This window comes from Ursus americanus, chromosome 9 (genome assembly GCF_024610735.1).
Source record: "Ursus americanus isolate L20-20 chromosome 9, mUrsAme1.1.p, whole genome shotgun sequence".
Lineage (NCBI taxonomy): Eukaryota > Metazoa > Chordata > Mammalia > Carnivora > Ursidae > Ursus > Ursus americanus.
In genome coordinates, this window is record NC_142135.1 from 58,515,476 (window position 1) to 58,542,936 (window position 27,461).

General features: G+C 37.8%; 1 pseudogene; it reads right to left on the bottom strand.

The window, feature by feature from the left end:
* Positions 1-7,323: 7,323 nt before the first annotated feature.
* On the bottom strand, positions 7,324-7,646 carry LOC148109473 (small ribosomal subunit protein uS10 pseudogene; annotated as a pseudogene).
* Between the last annotated feature and the right edge of the window lie 19,815 nt (positions 7,647-27,461).

Below are 27,461 nucleotides of genomic sequence, written 5' to 3' on the forward strand. Positions count from 1 at the left end.
GTAAGTTTATTGTTTAGATCAAAGAACTATCAAATAGCTTCACATATTATATCAAAACATTTTACAACATGCCTTTCATTTTATTTTTTACTTTTAAACTATTTTAGTTTTACAGAAAGGTTGCAAAGATAGTACAGAATGTTTCTGTATTTTCCTCACCCAGCTTCCCCTAAGGTTAACATTTTATGTTAGTACATCTATTAAAACATTCCACCAGTTTTTCCACTAAAGTCCCTTTTCTTTTTTTTTTTTTTTTTTAAAGATTTTATTTATTTATTTGACAGAGATAGAGACAGCCAGTGAGAGAGGGAACACAAGCAGGGGGAGTGGGAGAGGAAGAAGCAGGCTCATAACAGAGGAGCCTGATGTGGGGCTCGATCCCATAACGCCGGGATCACGCCCTGAGCCGAAGGCAGACGCTTAACCGCTGTGCCACCCAGGCGCCCCTAAAGTCCCTTTTCTATTCCAGGATCCATCCAGCAGAGCAAGTTGGCATTTTTTTTTAAAGATATGTTTGTTTATTTATTTATTTATTTATTTGAGAGAGAGAGAGAGAGAGAGTGAGAATGGGGAGAGGGAGGGAGGGAGAAAGAGAAGTAGAGAAGCAGACTCCCCACTGAGCTGAGCTCGGAGCCTGAGGCAGGGCTCACAATCAGAGACCATGACCTGAGCCAAAACCCAGTCTGAGGCTTAACTGACAGCCACCCAGGCTGCCTTAGAGCAAGCTGCATTTATTCATCGTTTCTCCTTAGTCTTATCTCATCTCTGACTGTTGAATCCTTCCCTTTTCTTTCATGACCTTGATACTTGGGCAGTGCGTTGGTCAGGAATTTTAGTAGACTCACCCTCAACCTGTGTTGGCCTGATGTTTTCTCATGATTAGACAGTAAAGATGGACTTGAGGAAAGAACACCACAGAGGGCAATACACTTCTCACTGCATCATATCATCAATCTTATAATACAGCCCTGGAAACCATTTAATTTTGTTGTTGTTGTTTGTGTTTGTTTTTTGTGTCTTTTTTTTTTTTTTTTGCTTTTGCGGAGTGGTATTTAGAAACCCAGATCTGGACACTGGATGTGTTCATGGCTACTAGGGTGTCACTGTTTCTAGCCCCTTTCAGGGAACAAAGTTAGCCTCCTCACCCCTGGTTATTTTAAACTTCTTTCTCTGACAGTGAGAAACCTGGTTCCCATTACATACAGTTAATTTACTTATTTGATCAACCCTCATATACATGTAAGGTAGCTTCAGAATTGCTAACCCCACGAAACTCTAATTTACCAACTAGAATATAATTTCTATGACAGTCCTTTATTGTCTTTATCCTTAGAATAACCAGTCAAACCTTGTTTCCAAAGTAATGTAGGTCAGTTCCTTTTCCCCACCGCCTTACATGAGGTTATGTCATACATTTGTAATACAGTTATAATTTGTCTTCCTCCCATCCTGGGATCCCCCAACATCCTAGTTAAATTTTTTTTACACTTTGTAGTGAATCCCTACTCACTCCTCAAGCTATGACAACCACTGACCTGCTTTCAATTCCAATAGTTTTCCTTTTCCCAGAATGTCATATATATTTGTAATCATGAAATATTTAGCCTTTTGGGTCTGGCTTTTTTCAATTGACAAAATGCAAGTAAGGGTCCTCCATGTTGTTATGTGAATCAACAGCTGAAAAGTTGAATCAATAGTTTCACCCCTTTTTGGATCCCTCCTACATTGTTGGTGGGAATGCAAGTTGGTACAGCCACTCTGGAAAACAGTGTGGAGGTCCCTTAAAAAGTTAAAAATTGAGCTACTCTATGACCCAGCCATTGCACTACTGGGTATTTACCCCAAAGATACAGACGTAGTGAAGAGAAGGGCCATATGCACCCCAATGTTCATAGCAGCATTGTCCACAATAGCTAAATCGTGGAAGGAGCCAAGATGCCCTTCAACAGATGACTGGATTAAGAAGATGTGGTCCATATATACAATGGAATATTACTCAGCTATCAAAAAGACCGATTTCTCAACATTTGCTGCAACATGGACGGCACTGGAGGAGATAATGCTAAGTGAAATAAGTCAAGCAGAGAAAGACAATTATCATATGGTTTCTCTCATCTATGGAACATAAGAACTAGGAGGATCGGTAGGGGAAGAAAGGGATAAAGAAAGGGGGGTAATCAGAAGGGGGAGTGAAGCATGGGAGACTATGGACTCTGAGAAACAAACTGAGGGCTTCAGAGGGGAGGGGTGGGGGAATGGGATAGGCTGGTGATGGGTAGTAAGGAGGGCACGTATTGCATGGTGCACTGGCTGTTATACGCAACTAATGAATCATCGAACTTGACATCAAAAAATAAATTAAAAATAAAAAAAAATAGTTCCCTTTTTAATGCGAATAAATAAGAATACGACGGACTGTTTTATATTGAATATTTATCTTGCAAACTTGCTAACTTTTGTTATTAGTTCCAGGAACTTTTGTAGATTCTCGGGTTTTCTACATAGACACTCACACTATAAAATGAGACAGTTTTTTCTTTTCTAACCTGTATCCACTATATTTCTTTTTCTTGCCTTATTGTACTTGGTTAGCTCTTCCAAACAATATTAAATAGAGTAAGGAGACACACTTGCCTTTCTTGATCTTAGAGGAAAAATTTAATCTCTCATCATTCAGTATGATATAAACAAGTAGATTTGTTTCTTGGTTTGGGGTTTTTTGTTTATTTTTGGTTTTGTTTTGTAGATGACCTTTATGAGGTCAAGGAAATTCCTTTCGATTCCCAGTTTGCTAAATGTTGTTGTCATGAAAGAATGTAGAAATTTATTAGATGCTTTTGCTGTATCTATTGAGATGATCATGTGGTGTTTCCCATATAGTCTGTGAAGGCATCAAATTATATTAACTGGTTATCTCATGTTAAACCAGCCTTGCATTCTTGGGATGAACCTCATTTGATCATGATACATTATACTTTTTATGTATTGCTGGATGCAATTTAAAAATATTTTATTGAGAAATTCTGGTCTATAATAATGATACTGTCCTGTAATTTCTTTCTTTAGCTTTGGTATTAGAGTAATGCTGGCCTTGTAGAATGAATTAGTAAGTATCCTCCTATTTCCTGGAAGAAATTTTGAGGACTTGGTATAATTCTTCCTTGAATATTTGGTAGAATTTGCCAGGGAAACTATCTGGGCCTGGAGTTTTCTTTGTTGGAAGGTTTTTAACTACAAATTCAATTTCTTTCATAGATATGAGATTATTCAGGTTATCTGTGCTTCTTGAATGAGTTTTAATAATTGGTGTCTTCAAGGAATGGTCACATCTAAATTGTTAAATTTATAAACTTAAGGTTGTTCATATGATTTATTATATTTTAATGTCTGTGGGAACATTAGTGATCTCTTTCATTTTCCTCCTCATATTGGTAATTTCTGTCTTCTTTTTTATATCAGCCTATCTAGAAGGATATCAATTTTAGGATCGGGATTAAGCTCCACTGATTTTATCTTTTTCTGTTTCCAACTTAATTGATTTCTCCTCTAATTTTTATTAATCCTTAACTCGTGGGCTTAATTTGTCTTTCTCTAGTTTCTTAAGCCAGAAACGCAGGTTGTTGATTGGAGATATTTCTTCTACTCCAAACTAAGTATTTAATGCTATAAAATTCCCTCTAAGTACTGCTTTAGGAGGCATCCCACAACTTTTGATATGTTGCATTTTCATTATCATTTAGTTCCAAATACATTTTAAAATAAATTATTTTAGGATTTTTTTTTAAAGATTTTATTTATTTATGTGACAGAGAGACAGCCAGCGAGAGAGGGAACACAGCAGGGGAGAGGGAGAGGAAGAAGCAGGCTCCCAGCGGAGGAGCCCGATGTGGGACTCGATCCCAGAACTCCGGGATCACGCCCTGAACCGAAGGCAGACGCTTTAATGACTGTGCCACCCAGGCGCCCCTAGAATTGTTTTAAGTTCATAGAAAATGATAAAAATAATGCAAACAGTTTTCACACACCCCACACCCAGTTTCCCATATTATTAATATCTTATATTGGTGTGGTACATTTGTTATAATTAATGAGCCCATACTGATAGATACATAATTATTAACTAAAGTCCATACTTTATTCAGATTTTCTTAGTGGCTACCCAATGTTCTTTTGTTCTAGAATCCCAGTAAGTATATTGCATTAAACTTAATAGCAATAGCACCTTAGGTTCTTTTCGGCTGTGACAACAGTTCCTTAGACTCTGTGTTTTTGATGACCTTGACATTTTTAAGGATTGCTAATTAGGTATTTTATAGAATGCCCCTTAGTTGGTATTTGTCCAATGTTTTTCTCTGGCACTCTTTGTTTCAGGGAGGAAGACCACAGGCTAAAGTAAAATGTTCATTGTATCTTATCAAGGGTATCTAGTATCAACATGACTTATCCCTGTTGATATTAATTTTGATCACCTGGTTGAGGTAGTGTTTGTCATGTGTCTCCACAGAAAAATTACTCTTTTCTCCCTTTTCCATACTGTACATTTTGGAAGAAAGTCACTATATTTATAAAGCCCACACTGGGGAGTGGAAAGTTATCCACTATCTCCTTGAGAGTGGAACATCTACAAAAATTATTTGGAATTCTTCTGTATGAGGCTTTGTCTATTCTTCTCTCTTTATTTATTCATTTATTCAATATTCATTCATTCATTTATCAGTGTGACTCACGAATATTTATTTTATGTTTTGAATTATAATTCAGTATAATTTATTCTGTTGGCTAAATTGCATTGGCCATTTGGAGCTCTTTTGGTTGACTTTTGTGTCTCTTTCACATATCCCATCACTGCTGGTTTTATATTTTTTAGTTTATACCACTATAAGATGCTCCAGACTCATCTTCTATATTTCCTGCCCAATCCTAGAACCAGCCATTTCTCTAAGGAGCCCTGTTCCTTTTACTGGAGAATGAATTTACAAACCCAGATCTGGAGAGTAGGTATATTTGTTGCTACCTGGGTTTTCATTGCATCAGGCCCTAAGCTAACAGAGAAAGAAAATATATGTGTGTATCCTAACCTGTGTATTTCCACATGTAATCATCCGTATGTATACTAAGCTAACATAATTTCAAATGTTGTCTCCAAGTCTAATCTATACCCCATGGATCACTTCAGCCTATTTCTCGAAACTTCCTTGTCAGCAATGAAAAACCTATCTCCCACCACTGCCATCCATTTACTGAGTTGTTCAATTCCAGTATACATTATGGGAGTACCAGAATTATTAAACCATACCCCCATGGTCAGCAACTTTTATCAACTAGAGTACAATCTTACAGAATTCACTCATTTCCAAAATCATACCATTCAGTATCTCTTCTCCCTACACACCTTTCCTCCTTCATACATTTGTCATGCAGCTGGATAGTCTTGTCACATTCTGCATTCCATCCCAGGTTCTCACAACCTCCTATAAGATTTTTTTATAACTCTGCATACATTGAACTTCACTTTTTGTGCTGAAAGTTCTATGCATTTGACAGATGCATGTCTTGTATCTACCACAAGATCCACAGTGGGAAGAATAATAATTTTGCTGCCATAAAAATGCTTCAGCCATTCATTCCTCTCTCCTTACCCTGAACTCCTGGCAACCACTCATTATTTTATTGTTTCTGTAGTTTTGACTTTTCCAGAATATCATATAACTGCAGTCATACAATATATAGCCTTTCAAACTGGCTTCTTTCACTTACCAATCTCCATTTAAGTTTTGTGTGTGTGTGTGTGACTTGATAGTTCACTTATTCTTCTTGCTGAATAATATCTAATTTTATGGATGTACAAAGTTTGTTTATCTACTTACCTAATACAGGACATTTTGGTTGATTTCAGTTTGGGGCAATTTTAAGTAAAGCTGCTACAAAAATTCATGTGTAAGCTTTTATGTGGACATGTTTTAAAATCGTTTGGATAAATACCTATAAGTATGATTTGGGAATTCTATGATAAGGCTTGTTGAGCTTTGTAAGAAATCTCCAAACTGTCTTTTAAAGTAGCGTGTTATTTTTCATTTCCACAAGCAATGAGAGTTCCTGTTGTTATACATCCTTGCCAGAAATTAGCATTGTCAGGTTTTATTTTATTATTATTTTTATTTTAGCCACTCTAATAGGTGTGTAGTGGTATCTCAACATTGCTTTAATGTGAAATTTTCCAATGACAAATGATGTTGAGCATCTTTTCATATACTTATTCGCATCTGGATATTTCTTTGGTGAGGTTTCTATTAAGATCATTTGCCCTGTTTTAATTGGGTTGCTCACTTTCCTATTGTTGATAGTTCAAAACATTTTAAAATTCCCCTAAGACTTCCTTTCAGCTTCATGGCTTATTCAGAAATACATTGTTTAATTTCCAAATATCTGGAGATCTTCCAGATATCTTTCTTTTATTGATTTCTAATATAATTCTGTATTGATCTGAGAACATACTTGGGATCATGTCTGTTCTTTTAAATTTGATCAAGTTTGTTTTGTGGCATAGAATATGGTCTATGTTGGTGAATGTTCCATGTGCACATAACAAGAACGTATACTCTGAAATTCTTTGGTGAAGTGATAAATGTCAACTAGGTCAAGGTGATTGATAGTGTTGTTCAGATCATTTATATCCTTACTGGGTTTTGTTTTGTTTTTTGTTTTGTTTTGTTTTGTTTTTTACTATTTTTCTATCCATAAGTATAAAAGAGTGCTGGAGTCACCAATGATGATTGTGGATGTGTCTATTTGTCCTCTCAGATTCATCAGTTTTTGCCTCACGTATTGGGAAGCGCTGCTATTAGGTAGGTACACCTTTAGGACTGTTAGGTGCACCTGGAGAACTTACCCCTTTATCATTATGTAATGTTCTACTTTTTGTCTGTTAATATTTCTTGTTCTGAAGTCTGCTTTGACTGAATTTAATACAGCTACTCCAGCTTTGGTGTTTTTGTGGAAGAGACGGGTGACACTGTGTATGGTATATGCTTTTACTTTTAACCTATCTATGTCTATATTTAAAGTGAGTCTCCTATAGGCAACATATAACGGAGTCTTGTTTCTGTATCCAAGTTAACAATCCTTGCCTTTTAACCAATATATTTAAAGTGTTATTGTTATGGTTGCATTAAAATCTACTATCTTGCTAGCTGTTTTCCATTTGCTCTATTTTTTCTTTCTGCCTTCTTTTAATTATTAGGCGTTTTTATTATTCCATTTTATCTCTTACTTATTTATACGTCTTTTTAAATTATGGATAATTAACTTATGAAAATAGTTGGTTTAAGCATCTGCAGTAATGACTTCCATCTCTACTCCTGACTCAATGCCTACAGAAGTAATGCGCTTAACAGTTTTGGAAGGATTGTGCGAGTCAATGATTTTCATCTGGAAATGCTGCCATGTCTTAGATGCTTTGCCACAAGTTTTTCTTACAGTGATTCTCAGTCCTTGGTAGGCATCCGAACCAGTCCTTTCTTTGCACTTCTGGTCAGGTCAGTACACACCTTCTCCAGGAATTTTACATCACTAATGGTTATGGTGATTCTAACTCAGTGACCCACCACCTCTGGTTCCACAGGTCTTTCCAGTGTCCTTAAAACCATGACTGCCCTGTGACTGCAGCATGATTTCTTGACCAACCTGTTCCTCAGCAAGATGGATCAGTGGTGAGCCAGGAGCTGGCATCAGTGTCTTCTCCACAGAGGACGGATACCTCCTCTTTAACGTTTAACTTTTTTTTAGTTTTTTTTTTTTTTAGAGGAGGGGGAGGGGCAAAGGGAAAGGGGGAGAGAGAATCTTAAACAGACTCCATGCCCAGTACAGAACCCAGTGTAGAGCTCGATCTCATAACCCTGAGATCATGACCTGAGCCAAAATCAAGAGTCAGCCACTTAACCGACTGAACCACCCAGATGCCCCTTTAACATTTGTTTTTATGGTTAATGAGTCTATCTTTGAATAATATTATACCACTTCATACACAATTTAACAGCATGTTCCCAAATTCTCCCATACCTTGTACCACCGTTATCATGCATTTTACTTTTATTAATAGGATAAACAGAGTTACAATTTTTGCTTTAAATAGTTAGGTTTTAGAGCAATTAAAAATAAGAAAAATGCATTCCATTTTGCCTTCATTCTTCATTCTTTGCATAAATCCAAGTTTTTGATCATGTTTCTTCTATCCAAGAACGTCCTTTACCATTTCTTATACAGCAGATCTGTGGTAATGAGTAAGCTTAATTTTTGTCTGAGATTTTTTTTCATTTGAAATGTTTATTTGAAATTTTGTCCCAGAAAGGTATCTACACTTCACCTTTGAAATATATTTTTAAGTAGGGTTTTTTTTTTTTCCTTTTCAGCACTTTACAGATACCATTCCACTGTCTTCTTGTTTGCATGATATCTACTGAGAAGTCCACTGTAATTATTTTCCTTGATACTCTTATGTAATGCCAATTTTTCTCTGGCTGCCTTTAAGGTTTGCTGTCTTTGGCTTTCTTCTTGAAGTTTGAATATGATGTTCACAGATGCTGGGTTTTTGGAAAAGTCTTAGTTTCTTCAAGTATTTTTTCTGCCCTTTATTCTCTTTGTTCTCCTGAATTCCATTTATGCATATGCTAAATCATTTGATGTTGCCAAACAGCTTTTGGATGCTCTGTTCTGTTTTTTTGTCATTCTTTTTTTTTCTCTTTGTGTTTCACTTTGGGCAATCTCTATTGATCTACATTTTCAAGCTCATTGGCTCTTTCCTCAACCGTGTCAAATCTACTTCGTTGATCTACTGAAGATATTCTTTATCTCTGTTACTGAATTGTTCTTTTTAGTTTCCATGTCTCTGCTCAAAGTATCTACCAGACCACTCATATTGTCTACCTTTTCCACTAGAGCTTTTAACACACTAACCATAGCTATTTTAAATTCCCCATCTGATTGTTCTCAACATGTAGGTCATACCTGAGTCTGGTTCTGTTATCTCCTTTGTCCTTTTAAACTGTGTTCTGTCCTTCTTTGTATGCCTTGTAAGTCTTTTGTTGAAAACTGAATATATCACACAAGACAATAGATATTGAGACAAATAATTATTATGCTTGCAGATGAGCACACCTTTCCTTCTGCTGAGCTGTTAGTGTAGGAGCTTATTTTAATCTAGTCAGGAGTTGGCCTGGGTTTGAAGCTTGCTCCCTAGTTGGCTTTGGGTTCCCCCTACTAGTTTCGGCATTTTCCTTTGTGCAACAGACAGAGAATTTGTCTCTTGCAGCTCTCCTAGCCGTATTCCACTCTTACTTGTATTTGACACTTGATAGGGTGATGGAGGTAGAGGACTGGGAGAAGGAGGTGTTGTCTGATATTCTTAGTAAGCCTCAGATTTAGGCAGGCATTGTGAAGCTGGGTCTTGTAGCCGTGACATTCTCAAGCTGTGACATTCTTGCTCCTTCTCCAGAAATTATGCTGGGCCTACCTTGAGTCCCACCCCTCTCCCAACTACACTTCTGTTCCATTTTCCCTGCATATTAAGGCTCTTGTTCCTCTGAGATGATACTGATGGTGAGTCTGGCAGTATGTTGGCAATGGCTTCTATTCTTTCCCCTGCTTCAGCCAGTATCACAAGGGAAGTTTTCGTGGGCTCTTTCCCAACTTTTCCTGTGAATTCCTAGAGGAAAATCCTTCGACAGAGTGGGACTTCCTATACACACATGTCTTCAGCCTCCAAGAACTTCACATTCCCATTCAGCCTTTAGCAATTCAATAAAAATATCTGGCTGGGTCTTCTCTTTTGGCTTAAAAAGAGTTTGTCTCTCCCTATATTTCAGGATAGTTGTGTTTGCCCTCTCAATTCTCTCAATTCTCAATCTCATGAGAGATCTTCTCAATTCTCTCATAGGTTCAAGAAAATTCATTAATTCCCAGCTTCTCAGCTTTTTTTTTTCCTTTCTCCTGTTGCTTGGGTAGGAGTGATAGTCTGTTCAACACTTTTCATCTTCCAGCTGAATTAAGAAGTCTTTTTCTACACAGAAGCAACTTGACCTATCTCACATATTTCTCATAAACGAGTAAGTATATGGTAAAGAGACTACAAGTTTTTAAAAAGAAAAAAAAAAAACAGTTTCCAGTTCCTGCCATGTGATTGATTAACCAGGAGTATGACTTCAAATAAGAAAAATGGTAAGACTGATAAGACTTCTACGCCCAATACCCCAAAAGGATCAAATGATATAACTATGTGAAAGTGATCTGAAAAGGAAAAAAAAGATATGGGATAAATGCAAAGTATGAGTGTATGTTTTATTCTTTAGTTGTATATCATGTATTTTAAAATAAAATAGGTGTTTTATATCTGGCCATATAAAGATTCATTCGGATCAGTTCAGCAACATTATTGAGCACCTACTGTCTGCCAAACACTGCTCTAGTCACTATTTCATCTGAGGAATGAACAGGACACAATCTATGCCCTCGAGGAGTTTTTAGTCCAGCAGAGAAGACAAATACATGTTTAATTATAAATATCTGAAACAAGTATCTGTCCACTTCATTTTTAGAAGAAAACTGACTAACACAATATATGTACATAAAAATAACTTTTTACAATTAGATTACTCCACATTGGGATACTGTTTTAAATTAGAAGAAAATCACAACTGATTTCTCAAAATATCACCTTGATTACAACTTCATTAAGTGGACAAAAACTCTTCTTACAATGACAGGAATATTTTACTCTTTAAACATTTAATTGTATCTCAGACATTGTAGTAAAATACTGTGCAGACTTAAAACTTGTCATCACCAGGAAATTACATTAATAATACTTTAAACAGAAACATTTTTATGTATTACTTAGGTAGCTCCTTAAATGACTTACTCTCTTTTTCAGTAGGTCATTTATAATTGAGGGGTTCCCAAAGCTGAACAGTTAGATGCAAAAACATGTGTTCGGAGTTGAGACAGAAATGGCAAATGGCCACATTCTCAAGATCATGTAATTGAGTCAAATAGGGAATTCAATACCTCAGCAGATGACAAGTTCAAGGATGACCCTGTTTTAGCAAAAGCTAAGTTGGAACACATGAAACCATCTGATTTTGAGTTTTCATGTGAATCATTCTGGAGCACAAGGATTAATGAATGTATGAGAATGTGTCCTTGGATTAGAATGCATTCCTACAGAATGAGAATAAGAAATATGAGAAATATTAAAAAGAAAACAAATACAGCATTGTTAATTTCTTACTATGGGACTAAAAGACTTGAAGCAAAGGATTTGTGTGACTTCAGTGGTGGGTTACTTTCCCACAATGCACCTGCATGCAAAAGACAACTGTAAATAGTATATGAACTGTTCATAGTCGGAAATATTTACAAGCTACAACCAAACTTAGCTCAGTCTTCTTCATACAGTGCTAGGATTGTCCTCTGGAACTAAGAAGATTAAAAATTCAAATCTGCTTATGCTTTGGACTAAAAGTAGAATTATCTAAAAACAGATGTCTGTATCTATGTATATAGATATATTAAAAATATGAACTGCACAATTTGGCAGCATTTTGGGTTGTTAACAAATGCCTGAGATTAACTTAACTGTGTAATTCAAAACTCAATTGGTACATAGAAGACTCTACCTTCAGTTCATGCAGATTATGTCATCAAATGTAATAATAGATTATGAGCTAAATAAATAATACAAGCAATTCAGACCCTGTTCTGTTTATAACAAAGGCAAGTAAAAAGTCTGTGAAAATTGTGAACTTTTCTATGGTTCTGGGTCAATCTGAACAAGAGTACCAGCTGTTCTATTAGATAATGTCTTGGACAAAGTCACTCTTGAATGAAATTTTTCACACTTTGTAGTAATAATGCATCACTATTGAAATGAAAAAAAAAAAAGATGATGGCAAATATCTGAGATAGTTCGGAAATGAATTCTTTTCCGTGACTGAATTTATCTTCTAAGCCAGAAAAGAATTAATTAGCATTTTGCCAAACTCCATGATTTTGCAACAGTTTACAAATTAACAATAAAGTATTGGTACAATGAGACCATGTATCCAAAGTGTGAGAGCAGTTTATCTACTGCGATCTTACCTCCCATTTTGAGGAGAAATAAAAATAAATGAACAGCTACTTTTACGTTTCAGAACTATTTGACAGTAACTTAGAAAAATTAGGGAGGTCACCCAAAACAAAGACGGATACAGGAATTGTTTCTTGTCCCTTCTAAAAGTGTCATTCTTTCATCTTCCAAACACTTATCAGTTGGTAGTAAGAAAGGAAGAATACTCTTGGCCATGATGAAAATACAGGTGAGGATGGGAATAAGTTTATTCTGACAGCAGACGGTCTTACCGTGGTAATGAGATTTTTAAATATATGTTTCACTTGTGCAGCCAAAACATGCTTACCAGTTGAAACGGTTAGATATATAAATGAGAGGTTATTTTTATATTTTCTTTTTTATATTGCAGATTTTCTTTTTAGATGGCACAAAAATCACAAAATAGTTTGCTAAATGCCCTTCAGCCAAGTCAAAATGATTGCTGGGATCGAAGTAGCAGTGTTGAAGCTTTGCTAATAGTGAATCATGTTCTTTATTCGAACTATGGCTTTACAATGATTTGAATTATGCCCGAATTCTGTTCTAGGCCATTTGAAATTAAACATGAAAATATTAGTTTCTTGCAACCAAGACATCTCATACCACAATATGATACGCATGGCTGCTACACAGTAATAGCCGAGCGACATTTTTTAAGCAGAGAGCAGTTTAGTGTTCTTTTCCAAGGCAGATGTTTTCCAGACTTGCTATTGTCACTCATTAAGAAAGTAAGAAGTCTGTGAGTTATGGTAATGTGAGGTACGATATTGTATATGCCATCTCATCCATAAAACACCACAGATTTTCTCAGCTAATTCTTTCCTTTGCTTGCTTTAATTGGTTCAGTATGACTGTTTTTCCGTTAGTGTAGAAATACTTATTTTGTCTGTATGATAAAAATGTAGTTAAACAGAGAAAACAGGTAGGCAGTGGGATTGTTGATAAAATGGAAGTAGATATTTCAGTTAACACGACTCATTGTATATTTAAAAATTGTGTTGCTTTAAAGTAATTATGAAGGGAAATAATTCTGTGTATTTTATGAGACATTTAGCACATATAATTTAATCTGAAGAACAATGTGTATATTTTGAGGAATTCAAAGCACTGTAAAAATATTATCCAATGAACACCTCCATTTAAGAGAATAAAGGAGGTCTTACTGTGTCCATAGTTTATTGGAGTAAACACAGTTCACATGGTTTGATAGCGACAATGAAGTACTTAATGACGTAGAACGAGGTCGAACAAAACTTGGATATTTTTCCCTCCTAGAAATAGAGTTTAATGCCTGAATTATCAAAAAAAAAATAATGCGGTAATCTACCACTGGCTGACTGTAATTTCAACCCAATATACACCTTCTTACAGCGATATCCTTACCTAAATTGATCTTAAAATTTAAAGTAAAATAAATAAAATTACAATACCTTGTTTAATAACCTATTGTTGACCTGACTGACTTACCATCAATTTAAAAAATTATAGTAATTTATCATCTTTCATTCCTTCTAAATATTTGAGTTGAAATATCCTTACTAAAAAATAAAGATTTTCAATAACTACTATTAAAAATATACCTTTTAAAAATGTATTGAATCTATAGGGGTCATTAAGTGGTGGGAGAGGTTTCTACTTTCCCACAGCAGTGGAGCATGATATCTGTGCAGGGCTCCCAGCTGGCCTGCTGCTCAGAACAGAAACTGCAAACCCACATTCCAGGTTGCCTCATTATTGCAACATGAGATGACTTAAAGAAGTAAAAACACAAATATCTTAAGAGACAATCAATGAAAATAAAATGATGAATATTATACGAAACTTTAAATGGGAAGCCTTAAAAGGCACTATTTTTCTCAACCAACTGAAAAACGATGGCAAGACCCATATACTATTCGTAGCACTTCAGTAATTGTATGCAAAACACTGAACAGAATGTTAAGCTTTATCATACAGAAGACTCATAATTCACTAACAACACCCCCTACACATAACTTTCAGCTGCACCACTTAGGAATTTATATACCAAATGCAAGTCCACAGACTCGGCTGAGGGTATAAATAACAATGGCTCCCAGAGTTTAGTAATTCCAAGTATGAGTATTATGCATGTCTCTCCTTTTTTCCCATTATACTAGAACCATAAAATTTATTTCCATCCCAGACAGCCAGCATGTATGGCCAATTTGTTATGATTATAATGACATAAAGAGAGAGGGGGGTTGTGGCCCAAGACGGAGGGACTTTGCAAATGTAGAACCACCCCTTTGCACTGACGTCAATACCAAGGGAATTCTGACGCTGACTGGGGATCCCAGATGTCACGGATGAGATTTCTTTGCCGATGAATTGTTGAGCTCTCAACTGGCTTTTCTAATGCCCTTCAAGGACAGCCTATGCTGAACTGTACTCAGCCCTGATATGAGTCTAGCTTGTGGCAAGGGCTATGGTGAACTGAGAAAGCCCATGCTGAAAAAGAACTGTGGCCCTGCACCAAGATGCTGAATTTGTTACCTTCTGGTGACACTGTTCCTCTACAAAATAAATGCTTCTGGCCCCAGGCAGATTGATCCTATCTGTAACAATCTACAATAATGTTAGCTCTGGAACCAAGAAGAGGCAGCTAGAGTTCATGAATTAACTTGTGACCACCCAAAATGCCTCCACACAGTGAGAGTTAACAGTTGGAGACAAAATCTCAGCACACTTAGTTATCTGTTACAATTGAAAAAGATTCCACTCTTGGCAAAGAAAACATATAACCAAAAGATAAATCCAACCACAACTTATTGAATGACTACAAAGTACCAGGCATTGTCCTAGGGCACTTCACACAAACTATTTCACTTGATTCTCAACGTCTATGGGAAAGGCTTTATTATTTCCTATTTTACAAGTAATCTAAGTAATCACAGCTAGGGAACGATGAAGTTCTTCCTAGACAGGTTTGTCCAACCCCAAAGCTCGGGATCTTCCCACTGCTATCCCACCTTGTGGGAGGTTAAAGATGGCCACAAATACCTTCCTACTCTTGCCATTGAAAAATGGAGTCTAATTATCTAATTCCTTTCCCTCTGGAAGTTGAGTTGGCCTCAGTAACTTGCTTGGCCAATAGAATGAGGTGAAAATGACATCCTTTGACCTCTGAGTCTAGATTATAAGAAGTCTTGCAGCTTACATCCAAGACCTCTTGGGGCAATCACTCATGAAGTCCCGAGCCACTGTGAAAGAATATGTAAAGAAGCCTGGAGACTAAATGGGAAGAGGTCCCAGTTGAACCCAGCCTTCCAGCCATCCCCACCAAGATGTCAGGCATAAGCCATCTTGACCTGCCCCAACCAGGCCAGCCATCAGTTGGACATCTCCAAGTGACCCCAGTTGATGCCCTGTGGAGAAGAAAAATCATTTGGCTGGTCCCCAGACAAATTCCTGGCAGACAACATCATCAAATATGATAAAATGATTGTTGCTATATAAGCACAAAGTTTTGGGGTTGGTAGTTATGCAGCAATAAATAACTGCAAAAAGCTTTCTTCTCTGATATTACCATGCTGTGAACCTAATGACAGTCTTGGGTAAAACACATTGTTGAAAAATAGAACATTCTCCTGATCTTTGATAGAATATGATTCTTTGTTTTCTTATTCAGGTTGGGATATACCTGGGTGGATAAAGAGGAAAAAGGAAGAAGAGGAGAAAAGAAACATGTTACCCACATGAGGTACCAAAGAGAAAGTATATTAGGATTCTTTCGACTTCAAGTGATGGAAATCTTAATTAAAAACTGCTTTAAACAAAAACAAAGGAAAGTACAGAATGTATTGGCCCATGTAACTGAAAATTGTAGTGGAATGTTGACCTTGGCTATGTCTGATTAAGATGCTCAAAAATATAATAAAAAATAGGTTTCTCCCTCTTTCAGCCTCATTTTCCTCTGGGCTGCCTTTATTCTCCAGCCAACTCCTTCCTCACAGTGACAAGATGGTCAACAGTAGCTCTAGGTTTATATTATACCATCTCAGCTGCAAACTCTCCAGCAAAGGGAATTTTCATTTGTAAGAGGTCCAGGAAAGGGTGGCCATTTGCCTAGATTGCATCACATGCCCTTCCCTGAACCAGTTCCTGTGGTCAGGGAAATGAAATGTTCTGTCTGGTCAGGTCTTAGTCACCAGACTGCCCGTTAGCATTGGGGGTAGGTCAACTCCATCTTTACCAGGTGGACTGACAGTATTGCTTCCCGAAGTATCCCTGTGTGTTATTTCTATCATAAGGACTGGAGGGTAAATAGTACAGAGAAGAAAACGCACCTTCCAAAGGGCAGTGAGAAGGAAATAACCCACTCCCTTTTCACAGAATTAAAATCATGTTACTGACTTGACTTTATCTTGATTATCGAAATCATAGCTATAATATAATATTTGAACAAAATTGCTTTAAACAGAATTATGATCTTCATCTTCACCACATCCATTTTGCTCTTCCCTCTCCTGTTTAAGAACACAGTCTCCTGTTCCCCAGAGTACTCAGTGGTCTTATGCTGCTCTCTGGCAGCCCACAGCCCTTCACCCCACCTGGTGAGTGCCCTGTTTTCTGAACCTAATCTTTCTGAGAACTAGACAACAGCCATCAACTAGTTGAGCCAGTCACCAACTTGTTCTTGGCTCCTTCATACTGTAGTATGAAGGGACTGGGGAAGCAGCCTTTAACGTACCTTATATAAACAATTTCCTCAGACTTCTCCATGAGACAAGCCATATAAAAGCAAACCCTAATCCATTTGCGTATCTCATTGCCCTCCTTGGATGAGAGGAGGGGACTCTTGTTCTCCCTCATAAATCTATAGAGTGGCAAACTTCCAGTCTCTTCCTCCATCTGGAAAGAGATGTTGTCAACACTCCCAATCTCTTTCTCCCTTTTGTCCCTCCCCTCAGGTGGGAGAGGTGCTAATCTGTTTGGTGGGAGCCTGCTTCCACGCTTAATGAGATCACAGATCAGTGCTCACCTGCAGCATACATCTAGTTCTCCTTGACAGATCTGTACTCCTGCAGTGAGACCCCTCTCCTACTCTGGTGCAAGCCATAGCACTTCCTGCCTCTTAGTACTAACCCACTTTGGGAGAGCCTGCTCCACTCAGGAGGGATGCTTGCCATTCTCTCTGCATTCCAGTCCCTTCTGCCCTCCAGAAGCAGTCTTTGAACTTTCAGTAAGCAGACTGGAAGACTGTGCGGCAGACTCAGCTCTCTTTGCAAATACAGAGATTTTTGTTTGGGTTGGGTGGGAGAGGACCCAATATTGGCCTCAGGTCTGAGCCACATCCTCCAATCTAGATTTCCCAGAGCCATGAATTTATTCACTACTTCTCTGCCTAAAATGATGATACTTTGGACTCCCATTTTGCTAGTGATTCTTCTCTCCATAGGTGAGAACCTGACAGGGAGGAGAGGTAATTTTTAGCTCTTATCTACCTCTAACATCCATATCCAAATTATTTCCACGCGCAGTCTTACCATTTCATTCTCGAACTGCCTTGTGGTGCTGCCAGGCAGGGGTTGTTAATTTCAGTTTACAGCCAAGAAAAGAGAGATTTAGAAAGTTAAGTGACTCATCCACGGTCTAGTGAGTTACTGGCAGAGTTGGACTAAGTCGAGGTGATCAGACACCGAGAAAAGAATCTCGGAGTCAGAGGCACACTAACATTCCACCAGAAGAATAACTCAACCAGCAGTTACCCCTTATCCCTTGTACTACTCTGGCAAGCAACTGTTATGAAAACTTAAAGAGTTCCAATCCTTATGTACTACACAGGGTATAGGCAAAAAGAAAATCATGCAGATAACAAAGTATCATAATGTCAGGTGTATGATTTAATTTCTAAGCTACTGTGACACTGTGACCACGCAGATCACAAAAATAACACATTGCAGATGTTTTATCCATGTAGATCTGAGCAAACATTATGGAACTCTATGCCCTGGTGAATACGTGTGTGTTGCTTCTGCTGTTTTTAAGGACCTTATTGGATAGGATATTGGATACCACTAGAGATTATGCAAGCCTGAAAGCCTGTCAAATTGAAGCAGTATATGCACCTGCATCCAGCCGTCCAGCACCACAGCCGTTCTGGCAGCTGTCAGTGTTCCCACCCTCCCCCACATAACTGGGAATATCAAGCCACATGCAACTATGTCTGCTTATGCACAAAGAGGAAACAAGGTGACAGAGAGTAAACAGGAAAACCTTGGCGATCTCACTACTTCTAATACTAAACCAGGATATTCTGAACTCCGCAAAGCAAAGTAATGAAATATTTTGGGATTGATACCCTGAACATATTTGGTATAGGAGTGGAATCTTTCAAGAGGAAAATTTTCCCACAATCTCATTACCTCAAACCAATATCTAAATATATCTCTGAATGTTAAGCAAAAGCAGCGGAGAAAGAACTAACTGATGACCATTCTCTAGTATTCCTTGTCTCATGCTAGGAAGTGGTATGAGGTTAACAAAACCTATTTTCATTTAACATTCCTTGGTTTTATAGGTAGTTTTTCTATTTCACTTTGTGTGTGGCGGGGGGGGGGGGGGAGAGAGAGAACAACCAAAAAATATTTTGTGTGACATCTGGATCACTTTGTTCTGGGTTTATAATAAAGCAAGGGCAGTAAAAATAAAGTCAACTCCACGGTCCATGGTCTGCAACCAGGTTATAGAAGGAATAGGAGAATTCTGGAATTCATATTGGAGAATGATGACCAAATGTAATCACATGCCTAGTACACAGTAGGTGCTCACCATGTTTTTGCTGAAAGAATGAACTTAAATTAACTGGGTTCATCACAGAATTTATCGATTGAATATATGCTAAATGACTAATGTTACTTGGTAGTAGTGGTAGACTTCTGCTTGTATGTGAAAAAATGTGGGAAATAAAGATGAAAGAAGCTAAATACTTTGTTTGCTTTTATACACCTATGAATTGTTTTATAAAAGTATTAGAGAATATCAAGTGGCCATCATCGTAGATACAAGTAGTTAAGCCCACCTTTTCCTCTAAGTAGCTTTCCCTCTTGGATTGAGAGGGAGAGCCTTTCAATCACAGCTGTTCCTACACCAGATTCTCTCAAGAGAATGATTCAGTCCTTGCCATGGAAAGCCTCACCACAGAGGAAGACGGAGAGGCAAAAATGCAAATACACAGGAGTATGAGGCTGTGTTAAACAAGCAATGTGAAGAAAATATTTTGAATCCCAACAGTTAGTTGTTCCTTGGTTCCACTGCTCTGCCTGATTCTTATACCAAGGGGAGCTGAAAACTTCAGAAAAGACTGAACATGAATTCCTCAACATATGTGGGACCTTTTAACATTCTCCTTCTTACATGTGAACAGGAGAACTGGCACTTAATTTACTGCACTTATAATTGGATCTAATGATATACATAATATATATCAAGATTCAGTGGGAAAGGAGATGATGTAAGCAAAAATGGCAGATTAAGGACCTCCAAAAATTCTCTCCTCCTTAAAAGCAATGAGAAAACTCACCAAAATTGTCAGAGTCAATATTTTCAGAATACTAGAAATTAACCAAAGGCTCCCAGCAACCTTGGTAAGAGTTTTTAAAGAAAAACAGCTGAATCTTAGTAAGCATATTGTGATTTGTGGGATTTTAACTTGTCTTATTCCCATACCTCTCTCTAGCTCCACAGTAGCCTTGAAAATGGACAGCTCACTACCACAGTGAAAACCAGCAGCCTTGTAGCCACTGGAGGGAGAAAAACGGGGTGGGGCTCCTTTAAAGCTTCATTCTAAGACAACTGTCAGTATTTGACCTGTTAGTTCCTGGAACAGCCCAATTGTAAAGAAATCTTTATTTAACCTGACTCGGAGGTCACTCAGTGCAAAAAGTCTCTTCCCCAGGCACACTGTCAAAAACAATTATCGGCAATTGTTTAACTCCAAACCTAAAGTGGTAAATAACAGTGGGGGGAAATAATAGGCTAACCAAAAATTTAAAAGGGAAAATATGGGAAATGAAAATTTCACAGGGGCTTTGAAAAGCTCTGAGCTGCTCCTGGGAATTAAGAAAGTCACAAACACGGGTAGGCCTGTGCACATTCTCAAACTGTGCACATGATTAGGAAAGACCTGAAAAGGCCCTAAACTCTCACCTCTAGCTGACCTAGAGGTTCTGTGAAAGCAGGAAGTGAAGGTTAAGGCAAAATTGTAAATTATCTGGCTAAGCATTGGAATAGTGTCCCAACACACAGAGAAAGCCCCTCAGCAAAGCCTGGATTTAATGATTCAGGCATTTAAGGAAATCTCTGCCCAACTATTAGTGGACCACTCTGCTACCCAAGGAGAAACTTAGGTGGTCACACATGACTTCACAGAATTGGTGCATAAAAGTCACTAAATAAACAAAAACAACAGCGAACCCTGGGAAGGAGGAAGAATTTGATTTCCAGAATTGCCAAATTATATTAAACATTCAGTTATCTACAAAAAATTATAAGGCAGCACCAGTTTGCTTTCCCACCAACAGTGGAAGAGGGTTCCTTTTCTCCACATCCTTGCAAACAACTGTTGTTTCCTGAGTTGTTAATTTTAGCCATTCTACTAACTGGTGTGAGGTGGTATCTCATTGTGGTTTTAATTTGTATTCTCCTGATGATGAGTGTTGAGCATTTTTTCATGTGTCTGTTAGCCAATTGTATGTCTTCTTTGGAGAAATGTCAATTCATGTCTTCTGCCTATTTCTTGACTGGACTTTTTGTTTTTTGGGTGTTGGGTTTGATAAGTTCTTTACAGATTTTGGATACTAGCCCTTTAACTGATATGTTCTTTGCAATTATCTTCTCCCATTCTGAGGTTGTCTTTTAGTTTTGTTAATCATTTCGTTTGCTGTGCAGAAGCTTTTTAATTTGATGAAGTCCCAGTAGTTCATTTTTGCCTTTGTTTCTCTTGCCTCTGGAGATGTGTCTAGTACGAAGCTGCTCCGGCCAAGGTCAAAGAGGTTGCTGCCTGTGTTCTCCTTTAGGATTTTGATGGATTCCTATCTCACATTTCAGTCTTGCATCCATTTTGAATTTATTTTTGTGGATGGTGTAAGAAGTGGTCCAGTTTCATTCTTCGCATGTTGCTGTTCAGTTTTCTCAATACCATTTGTTGAAGAGAATGTCTTTTTTCCATTGGATATTCCTGCTTTGTCAAAGATTAGTTGACCATAGAGTTGAGGGTCCATTTCTGGGTTCTGTATTCTGTTCCATTGATCTATGTGTCTGCTTGTATGCCAGCACCATGCTGTCTTGATGACTACAGCTTTGTAATACAGCTTGAAGTCTGAAATTGTGATGCCTCCAGGTTTGGTTTTCTTTTTCAAGACTGCTTTAGCTAATTGGGGTCTTTTCTGTTTTCATATAAATAAGGTTGAAAATAGAATTACCCTATGACTGAGCAATTCCACTAGTAGGTATTTACCCAAAAGATACAAAAATAGTGATTTGAGGGGCACACGAACCCCAATGTTTATAGCAGCAATGTCCACAATAACTAAAACATGGGAAGAGCCCAAATGTCCATCAACTGATGAATGGATAAAGAAGATGTAGCATATATATACAATGGAATATTACTCAGCCACTAAAAAGAACAAAGTCTTGCCATTTCCAAAAACATGGATGGAACTACAGTGTATTATGCCAAGTGAAATAAGTCAGTCAGAGAAAGACAAATACCATATGATTTCACTCATATACGGAATTGAAGAAATGAAACTGATGAACATAGGGGAAGGAAAGAAAAAATAAGATAAAAACACAGAGTGAGATAAACCATAACAGACTCTTAACTATAGGGTTGCTGGAGGGGAGGTGGATAGGAGGATGGGGTAATTGAGTGATGGACATTAAAGAGGGCACTTGATGTAATGAGCACTGAATTTTATATGCAACTGATGATCACTAAATACTACCCCTGAAACTAAAAATCATCATCATCGTCATCATAATTATGAGGCATGCACAGAAACAATAAATTATGGCCCATACAAGGGAAGAAGAAAGCTACCAATAGGAAACTATTCCTAAGGAAGCCCAGACATTGGATTTACTAGACATATTCTTTACATTAACTATTTTAAATATGTGCAAAGAACTTTAGTCTAAAGACTAGAGGAAATATGAGAATGATGTCTCACCAAATAAAGAATTTCAATAGAGATAGAAATTATAAAAAAAGGGGCACCTGGGTAGCTTAGTCATTAAGCGTCTGCCTTCGGCTCAGGGCATGATGCCGGGGTCCTGGGATCAAGCCCCGCAGCAGGCTCCTCCGCTGGGAGCCTGCTTCTTCCTCTCCCACTCCCCCTGCTTGTATTCCCTCTCTCACTGGCTGTCTCTCTCTCTCTGTCAAATAAATAAATAAAACCTTTAAAAAAAAAAGTAACTGAAAATCAACCACATAAAAGCTAAAACTATAAAACTCTTAGAAGAAAACCCAGGGGTAAATCTTTGTGACCACAGATTAGACAATCATTTCTTAGACATGATACCCAAAGCCTAAACAACCAAAGAAAAAACAGATAATTAGACTTTGTCAAAGTTAAAAACTCTTGTGCTATCACGTGAAAAGACAACCCACAGAATGGGAGAAAATATTTGCAAATCATATATTTATCCAGAATAAATAAAGTACACTTATAATTCAATAAGAAGACCAACAATCCAATTAAAAAATGGACAAAGAACTTGAATAGATATTTCTCCGAAGAAGATACACAGATGGCCAACAAGTACATAAGAAGACGCTGAACGTCACTAGTCATTAGGGAAATGCAAATCAAAACCACAATGAGACATCACTTCACACACACTAGGATGAATATAATCAAAACAAAAACCAGTAAAATGTATTGATGAGGACACAGAGAAATTGGAAACTTTCTTTATCACTTCTGTAAATATAAAATTGTATAAAAATAGCTGCTTTGGAATACAATATGATAGGTTCTCAGAAAGCTAAATATAGACTTACTATATGACTCAGTATTTCCACTCCTCAATATATCCCCAAGAAACTTGAAAACATATGTTCATACAAAACCTTGTACACAAATATTTGTAGCATCATTATTCCTAATAGCCAAAAAAATGGAAACAAACCATATGTCCATCAATAGATGAATGGATAAACAAAATTTGGTATGTAAAAACAATGGAATATTATCTAGCCATATAAAAATGAAGTACTATTATATGCTAAAACATGCATAAACCTTGAAAAACATCGTACTTAGTGAAATAAACCAGGCACAAATATGTGTGGCTGATAATATGGATGACTTATGTAATCAGATGATTCCATTTATGTAATAATGTCCAGAATAGGCAAATACACAGAGATAGAAAGGTTAGTGATTTCCAGGATGTAGGGAGTGACTGCTAATTGTTATAGGATTTCATTTTGGGATGTTAAAAATGTTTACAAGATACATAATGGTAATGTTAGCACAACTTTGTGAATATACTAAAAATCACTGAATTGCATATTTGTAAAGACTGAATTTTGTGGTATGAGGATTATCATTCTATTAAAAGAATAGATTCAGTGGTTACATCCATCCAAACAATGTGAAGAACATTGTCTAATTAAAATCTGTATTTTTCAACCAAGTTGCATAACAACATTAAAAGAAAATATCAAGTCAATGTGTTGATATTTTATAGTTACTTGGAACATTTTCCTCCCTGGCTAGACTAATTTTTCCATGACATCTAAACAAGGACTTGATTTCAGGAGCTATGAGATTCATTATCCCTTCATAATTTAAACATTCCAAATTTAAGCATAGAGTGCCTAGCATATTATCCTGCTTACTAAATTTTCTAGGATTAGCATTCTTTATCCAAGAGCAGTATATACGAAGTAGGCCAGCAAGCTAGAGATGGAGGGAAGAAGTGGAGTTCAAGTCAGAAGGCAGTCTCCTGGAAGAACACTCACTCTTCCTCTGGGGAGGTCAGTCTTTCTCTTTTAAGACAGTCAACTGACTGGATAAGGCCCACTCACATTACAGAGAATAATCTGTTTTAATCAAAATCTACTGATTTAAATGCTAAGCTCATCTTAAAAACAAAAAACACCTTTACAAAAACATCTAGAATAATGTTTGACCAAACAGCCAAGCTGACACATAAAATTTAACCATCATGGTCATGATATGATAACAAGAGTGCTGGGCTCTTATTCTGGAATTCTGAGTTCCCCTTCAACTATCTCTGTTAGTCTCAGCAAGGGACTTTACCTCTCTAAACCTTAACGCCTTTATTGTAAAATGTGAGGAGATACTGAAATTTAGTATGCAGAATAAGAAAATAAGGGCTGTGGGGGGCCAATCTGACCTACCTCATCTTTTCCCCCTTTAAACTGTATATCACATGCCAGTGAGTGCCCCATGGTTAATATTGAGAAATCATTAGACTTAGCATTGATTTTAAATACCCAAAATTTGCTGTGATCGGTTGTGGGATATATTGAAAGAAATCTACTAATACTTTCAGATAGCCTAAATTTTGAAGAATAGTTTGTGTTTATAGATGTATGTATGCGTGCATTTATATATTTTTGCCTTTTGCATAGACAAGGTGCAGTGGAAAAATATAAGAAATACAAAGATTCTTTCACATTGTACTCTATGTCAATGACACCCTCAAAACTTATGCAACAGAGTGTTACTGCATCTTTGCAAATCCTTCCCTCTTCACTTAACCCCAAAGGGGAAAAAAAATTGTAAGTATGCCTTCATTTTGTCTCTCTCTTGCATATCATGCATCTCCAACTATAGAAGCTTCGTCTGAATGTCTGTGAGTGTCTCCCCTAAACACCATGTTCCTAAATTGCCTCCCCACCTCATCAAAACCTAATGAACCTATTAATGGTTCATTCTAGCAAGTTCTTGTTACCAAGGATGTAAACAGGCAATCTTGTTATCAAGATTCAATTATTTCTAACTGAAAACCACTGTGTATCAACCACTATGCTAGATTACTTCACAGTTGTTCATGGGTATAAATGCTCATCAGTCAATCTCATCAGGGCTCTTGACACCCCTTTGAAACAATTTTCCTTATATGTAGTCAGACCCTTCTTATAGTCTCTAAAATGGTTACTTCTCACATTACTCACTTTTGTTCATCTAGATATCTCATGCCTACTCACCTATTTGAAGTTAATAACCTGAATTTATACGCTACTGAGAAGATGGAGACCATCAGGCACTAACCTCTTAAAGTTCCCATTACAAACTTCTACTGATCTACAGTAGCATCCCACATTATTTTTTTAAAGATTCATTTATTAAAAAATAAAAACAAATAAAGATTCATTTATTTATTTGAGAGAGAGAGAGAGTGCGCGTGGGGTGGTGGGGCAGAGGGAGAGGGGGAGAGAGTCCCAAGCCGACTCGCACTGAGCACGGAGCCCCATGTGGGGTTTGATCCCATGACCCCAAGATCATGACCCGAGATGAAACCAAGAGTCTGAAGCCCAACTGACTGCACCACCCAGGCGCCCCACATCCCACAGTATTTTCATCTCATTTTAGGCAGAAAGGTGTATTTCTTGTTTTTCAAAGCCAACCCCAGCCCCCATTCTGGGAACTTGGCCCATCACCATTCCCTTCTGTTTCTCATATTTTTTTTAGTATCTTTAATCTCTTCCTCAAAATACAACCATACTTAAGCAACTCTCATCCTTCAAAACAAAAGGAAAAGAGTTTCCACCTAAGATGTAACTCCAAAAGCTTCCACTTGCTGCCAAAATAGTTAAGACTTACCCTTCCACCTGAAACAATCACAGAACAAACAAAAGACAAGAAACACAGGTTCTCAAAACACTGGTATGAGGTAGTGAAGGTCAGTGGACCCTAAGAGATGGGAAACAAATAAAGCAAGCACTAAAATGCCAACGGTTGCCCCAGCTATTGCCATGACAGAGGACTGGAGACTGAGCAGCGCAAAGGGAGGACCCAGGCAGAGTCCCTGAATGAAGACAGCACTGGGTCCGCAGAGAACAAGGCGGCTAGAATTCACAGAACTGAGTACCAGAAAGAAGGGGGCCGGGCACCTGGGTGGCTCAGTAGGTTAAGCGTCTGCCTTCGGCTCAGGTCATGATCCCAGGGTCCTGGGACAGAGTTGCACATCGGGCTCCCTGCTCAGTGGGGAGTCTGCTTCTCCCTCAACCCTTCCCCCACGTTCGTGATCTCTCTCTCTCTCATCCTCTCTTTCAAATAAATAAATCTAAAAAAAAAAAAAGAAGAAGAAGAAAAAGAGAAAAGAAAAGAAAAGAAAAAAGAAAAGAAAAAAGAAAGGGGCCATCCAGGGAGAGAATGCAGAGACCTGCAGAGGGTCCCCCTGGAGGAGTCAGCTGATCGGCAACAGCATATGAGGAAACCAGAGGCTGAAGGAAGACCCACCAAAAAAGATTAAAGGGTGCAGTGGTGCCAGGTACTCACACAGGGTCAGGAACAAGACCTGCTCCAGCCAGACTGGAAAATCTCAGGGTTCACAGGGCATTAGGTTCAGTGCTTCCAAGACTCTTGCCCCAGTAGGGGGAATGATTAGCCCTAGAACGAGCACTGCTCTGATTCCTTCTACCAATCTCAAAAGGAAGACCAAAAAGGATTACACCATTTCCAAGTAACTTAACTGAATCCCAGAACAAAGATGGATGGTATTTATAGGAATACAAAGATATCCAGCACCCAACAGGCAAAATTTACAATGTCTGGCATCCAAACAAAAGTTACCAGGCATGTGAAGAAGCTGAAAAATGTGACGCATAATTAAGAGACAAAAACAATTGAAAACAACCCAGTCACAGAGCCAACATGCTGGCTGGGCCTGCTTCCCTTTGCCTCCTTCGAGGCTGCATCCACCACTCTGGAGCCCTGCTCCAGCATCCTAATTAGAGACCTAGGATAGTCTCCCTCTTCACATGGGACGGTTAAGTTCCTCTTATCTGCAGAGGTACTCAACTCTGGGATACTCCTGACTAGAGGAGACTCTGAAAAACTGCCAGGAGCTTCAGCCCTACTCAACACTCAGTTTCTGTTCCAGTCCTGGCCCACACAGGTATTTGTCTTGCTTTCGAACACGGCTATGTCTTTCTAGTCTTCTATTTTTACATCTTAACTCTTATGACCATGTGTTTGGAGCACAAGGAAAACTTCAAAATGTGATCTTACCATACCATCTCAACTAGAAATTCCCCACTCATTCTGTCCTGAAACTCCTCCCCTGCTTTCAGTGATGCTACTCTTTTGTGGTT